This window comes from Eleutherodactylus coqui, chromosome 8, assembly GCF_035609145.1.
Source record: "Eleutherodactylus coqui strain aEleCoq1 chromosome 8, aEleCoq1.hap1, whole genome shotgun sequence".
NCBI lineage: Eukaryota > Metazoa > Chordata > Amphibia > Anura > Eleutherodactylidae > Eleutherodactylus > Eleutherodactylus coqui.
This window is the reverse complement of record NC_089844.1, coordinates 151814808-151820841: the sequence shown is the minus strand read 5'-3', so window position 1 is coordinate 151820841 and position 6034 is coordinate 151814808. Positions and strand designations below refer to the sequence as shown.

The 6034-nt window shown below is 45.4% G+C and overlaps 1 long non-coding RNA gene across 1 annotated transcript; it reads left to right on the top strand.

The window, feature by feature from the left end:
• The first annotated feature begins 963 nt into the window (after positions 1-963).
• On the top strand, positions 964-4487 carry LOC136577012 (uncharacterized). Its single transcript, XR_010786433.1, has 2 exons — positions 964-4232; positions 4317-4487. It is a non-coding gene; the product is annotated as an uncharacterized lncRNA (long non-coding RNA).
• The last annotated feature ends 1547 nt before the right edge of the window (positions 4488-6034 follow it).

Below are 6034 nucleotides of genomic sequence, written 5' to 3'. Positions count from 1 at the left end.
CTGAGGGACTGTATATGGGGGCACACTATAGCTGAGGGACTGTATATGGGGGCACACTACAGCTGAGGGACTGTATATGGAAGCCCACTATAGCTGAGGGACTGTATATGGAAGCACACTATAGCTGAGGGACTGTATATGGAAGCCCACTACAGCTGAGGGACTGTATATGGGGGCACACTACAGCTGAGGGACTGTATATGGAAGCACACTATAGCTGAGGGACTGTATATGGAAGCACACTACAGCTGATGGACTGTATATGGGGGCACACTACAGCTGAGGGACTGTATATGGGGGCACACTATAGCTGAGGGACCATATATGGAACCACACTACAGCTGAGGGACTGTATATGGGGCACACTACAGCTGAGGGACTGTATATGGAAGCCCACTACAGCTGAGGGACTGTATATGGGGCACACTACAGCTGAGGGACTGTATATGGAAGCACACTATAGCTGAGGGACTGTATATGGAAGCACACTACAGCTGAGGGACTGTATATGGGGGCACACTATAGCTGAGGGACCATATATGGAACCACACTACAGCTGAGGACTATATATGGGGGCACACTACAGCTGAGGGACTATATATGGGGGCACACTATAGCTGAGGGACTGTATATGGGGGCACACTATAGCATGGAGGCAGTTTTGTGTCAAACTAACTGCAACCCTCAGTCTGGGAATTGGTGAAAGCGGCCTTTTTAGATTAGACCCCCAAAACAAATAGCTCAGGGGGCGCCTGATCCCTGCAGCACCGGTTTGAGGTCTCTGTGGCACAAAATCTTTTCCCTGGAATCAGCAGTGATGGAGGAGGAGTTCCCCTTCAGGTTAGATTGTGAAATATGAAATTAAGGAACTTCTCAGCACATTGCTGACGGTTTAAAAGAAACGCCAATATTTACAGAGCAGAAGAACAAGGTGATTACAGGGAGGGACGTGGGAAAGCAGAACCGGTACGAGCAGATATGGCAGATTATATAAGGGGAGCTTCCTTCTTTCCTGAGAAGAGATGCAAGATTCATCAAATCATCCCAGACAGATGTCTCTCCAGCCTATCTATGAAGACCTCCATTGAAGGAAATCTCACCACCTCCTGTGGTAACCTGTTCCACTCATTGATCCCCCTCACTGTCAGAAAGGTTTTTCTAATATCTAATCTGTGTGTTCTCCCTTTCAGTTTCATCTTATTGCTTCAAGTCTTTTCTTGTTCAAATGAGAATAGGGACATGGTTTGCAGACCATCTTGGTAACTCTTCTCTGAACTTGCTCCAGTTTATCTATGTCTGTTTTAAAGTGGGGTGCCCAGAACTGGACACAATGTTCCAGATGAGGTCTAGACTCTATGTTTCTCTTAATACATCCCAGAATTGTGTTTGCCTTTTTGGCTGCTGCATCACATTGTTGACTCATGTTCAGTCTATGATCTATTAGTATACCCAAGTCTTTTTCCCATGTGCTGCTTAGCCTATTCCTCAAATTCTGTATGTGCTTTTTTATCTTTCTTGTAGGACTTTGCATTTTTCCCTGTTAAACACCATTCTGTTAGTTGCCGCCCCGTGTGCAGGCTTGTCTAGGTCTTTTTCAATCTTCTATGTTCTCTAGAGTTATGAAGGATAGCATGATCATTGCCTCCTAAGGTCCCAGCCACTCTTACTTCATTAACCATTCCCTCCCTGTTGGTAAGAATTAGGTCCAAGATGGCAGATCTCCTTGCTTTCTTCTCTCTTTTGGAAGATAAAGTTGTCAGCAGGAGCGGATAAGAACATGTTGGATCCATTACTGTTACCTGAGAGATTCCCAACAAATGTCTGGATGGGTAAAATCTCCCATGATCACCACGTCGTATGTTTTTGAGAATCTGATGTGGAAAGAGTTCATCCATATCTTCTGCTTGAGGGTGCAGCAGCTGGAGGCATTACAGGTCCAGCAGGTGACGGCAGTGCGAGGAACGCAGAAGGAAGACATTCACATTACTTTTATAAAAACTCAAAGCAGTTAGTTTTTTTCTCATTCCTCGTATTTCTGTATTCACTGTGATGTTTATTTTTAGCTCATTTTTAGGAACTTTTTGTTACTTTTCAGAAAACTTTCTAAGGCTGCCTCAAAGTTGTGTGAGATTTGTGCATTGCGAGACGCACAAATATGAACCCCATTGTTCTGAATGGGGTCATACACATGAGCGATGTTTTCCTGCATGGCACCGCGATGCTATGCAGGGAGCAAATCGCAGCATATTCTATCTCTTTTTCAATGGGACCGGCGGCAGCATCGCGGGGTCTCTTATTGAAAACAATGGGAAAAACTCTGCGATCCTCCTGCCGCAGCTGACAGCCGCAGCAGAAAATTGCTTCCCCCGTGAAGTGATGAGAGGCTGTTTTAACATAAAACGCCTTGCATCCTCGGACAATTCACATGGTGGGGAGCACCATACGGGGGCGGGATTCATGGCCTTATATCGCACTCCCCAGTGTGAAGTTAGACTAGGGTTATTATTAGGGGATGTTCACACATAGCAGAATTGCTCTGTACAGCATTGTAAATCCTCAGTGATACAGACGAGAATTGAAGTAATGTCATCCGCACTGCCGGTACTGTAATATTTTGTGGATTTTCCCATTTTAAATCCAAAGCACATCAATTCATGTTGTGGATTGTAAATGTGGATTTCCCTTTTTCACGTGATGACATGTAATCCGCGCCAAATTCCCTCCATTACTTGCAGATCCACATTAAAATCCGCAGTGGATTGTCCTCGGCAGAAAATCTGCTATGTGTGAACATGATCGTAGATTCTCTGCTTATGGCTGAGCCAGTAATACAGGATTGGCGTTCCCCGGCGTCCCCGGGGTTATCCCTGTAGGTCATATGCCGCCTGAGCGGGGATTCAGTGTGGTGGCATCTGATGGATATAACGAAGCTGCAGGTAATTAGTAACCCTCTCCTGTGCGCTGCAATAAACATGCTTAGGAGCAACGTACAAATTCAGGCTGAAAAGTGGCTGCCAGCGTATCTAAGCCTATTGTGTCTGCTGAGACGTGTCTAAACTTATCATGTGTGATACTGTCTGCTGAGCCGTGTATCTAATCCTGTCATGTAATGTCTGTGAAGCTGCAGTATCTAATCCTAACATGTCTGATTCTGTCTGCTGAGCTGTGTATCTAATCCTATCATGTGTGATACTATTTGCTGAGCTGTGTATCTAATCCTATCCTGTGTGATACTGTCTGCTGAGCCGTGTATCTAATCCTATCATGTAATGTCTGTGAAGCTGCAGTATCTAAGCCTGTCATGTGTGATACTGTCTGCTGAGCCATGTATCTAATCCTATCATGTAATGTCTGTGAAGCTGCAGTATCTAATCCTAACATGTCTGATTCTGTCTGCGGAGCTGTGTATCTAATCCTAACGTGTGATACTGTCTGCTGAGCTGGGTATCTAATCCTAACATGTGTGATACTGTCTGCTGAGCTGTGTATCTAATCCTAACATGTGTGATACTGTCTGCTGAGCTGTGTATCTAATCCTAACATGTGTGATACTGTCTGCTGAGCTGTGTATCTAATCCTATCATGTGTGATACTGTCTGCTGAGCCGTGTATCTAATCCTGTCATGTAATGTCTGTGAAGCTGCAGTATCTAATCCTAACATGTGTGATACTGTCTGCGGAGCTGTGTATCTAATCCTATTATGTGTGATACTGTCTGTGGAGCTGTGTATCTAATCCTATCATGTGTGATACTGTCTGCGGAGCTGTGTATCTAATCCTATCAAGTGTGATACTGTCTTCTGAGCTGCAGTATCTAATCCTATTATGTGTGATACTGTCTGCGGAGCTGTGTATCTAATCCTATCGTGTGATACTATCTGCTGAACCATGTATCTAATCTTATCATGATTAATACTATCTGCTGAGCTGTGTATCTAATCCTTTTTCTGTGTGATACTGTCTGCTAAACTGTGTATCTAATTATATTGTGTAATAATGTCTGTGAAGCTGCAGTATCTAAGCCTGTCATGTGTGATACTGTATGTGATCCTGGCATATCTAAGTCTGTAAGGTGTGATGCTATCTTCTGATCCCCTGTATCTAAGCCTATCCTGTGTGATACTGTCTGCTGATCTATGTATTTAATCCTATCATGTAATGTCTGTGAAGCTGCAGTATCTAAGCCTGTCGTGTGATACTGCATGTGATCGTGGAATATCTAAGTCTGTAAGGTGTGATACTATCTTCTGATCCCCTGTATCTAAGCCTGTCATGTGTGATACTGTATGTGATCCTGGCATATCTAAGTCTGTAAGGTGTGATACTATCTTCTGGTCCCCTGTATCTAAGCCTATCATGTGTGATACCATCTCAGTGAGGTATCCACAATGTGTAGCCTGGTTCCTGCCATGATTTATAATAAAGCTGACAACCGTTGTGACTCATTTTCTCCATTTTCCGTACAATAAAACATCCGGCGGTGATAATCGGTATCTGCGCCATTTATTGCGGCGCACTGACTGTTGTGACGTCACATTAGTACCCGGCAGGTAGGTGACTCTCGGCTCCGCACCGCTCAGCTTACTGCTCTTCAGGCTGGGTGCTCACTACCACTTGTGTCTGAGAGGCGCGGGCACAGCTCACATCAGGCAGCACATGACACACGCCCGCGTGTTGTCCCATTTATGGCATGTCCTACATCTCACAAGGGGAATCGGACAGGCCAGGGGTGATTCCATGTGGACCATAGGCTATAATGGGACGTGGGCTGTCCACGGATTAGCACCAATAGCACACAGCCCTGAATCTGATGCTTTGGGGGGGCTCAGGCTGCGGCTGTCAGGACCCGCTGGGGGCTTCATTCACTACAGATGTAGGGCTGCAGGCTGGAGATTGCTGCTATACAGGAAAATATAGAATTACTTATTTAGACGGACGTGTTTCACCTTCGGTCCGTATTTTGGAGGGCGTAATGCAGAGCTAATATAGATCAGTAGGACTATCCACATGGCCGTATTCTTCACTGCCATTTTTTACAAACACAACACAACAATCTTCAGCCCACTGTCAGTGAAGAGGGGTCAGACGTCCACATCGGGGGTCCGGACCGGAAGTGTAATAGCAAGCATCACTTCTAATGGAAGCGAAGCCATCTATTACACTTCCTGCCCCCGACCCCCGATGTGATGTCTGACCCCTCTGCACTGACAGTGGGCTGAAGATTGCCGGAGATCCCAAGCGGCGGACCCCCAACGATGAACTACCGATGATCTATCCTGAGGCTAGGTCATCAATACTAAAAGCTCAGTATACCCCTTTAAAGGGTCATACAGTCAGCACCCACCGGGATGCACGGGGGTCGGAGCAGACACCACCGCCAACCAACTACTGATAACTTGCCCTAGGGTCGGCCATCAGTAAGAGCTTAGCAGAATAGGATGACTTGAGTAACTGGATTTACTAGGGATTTTTCTTTTTATCGGTGACATATTCTCTGCTTGCTGTCAGTGAATGCAGACATTATTATTCATAGCCAGAGGCTGAAAACCTGTACACACCTGAGCTGAGGGTTTGTTACAGTTGTATCCAGTGCAGACAGTCCTCTGTGTAACACATCAGCAGCACAAATCTCTCCTCTCCTGATAGTTTGTTACAATGTATCAGTGTAAGGCAGCCTGTATTATTCTGGAGTCCACAGAGGTTTGTCTACACTGGATACAACTGTAACAACCCCTCAGCTGTAAGAAGTATTAGTTCTGTTTGGTTTTTTAAATGTAAGCAAAAATGTTCCAAATTGTTGACAGCAAGCAGAGATCTTGAAAACAGTGAGGAACAAAGTATATTAGAAAGCTGCGGTACTTACATTGTACAGAGATTAAAAGAACACGGCAGGCAGAACGGATATATTACATAACACCTGGCGCAGGATTTGGGCGGAGCCTGGCGCTGGCACGGAGTCTCTCTCTTTGGTCTTCCTTCCCTGGAACATCCCTTCAAGATTGCGTAAAGACATACGTAGTGACGCAGGAAGGGG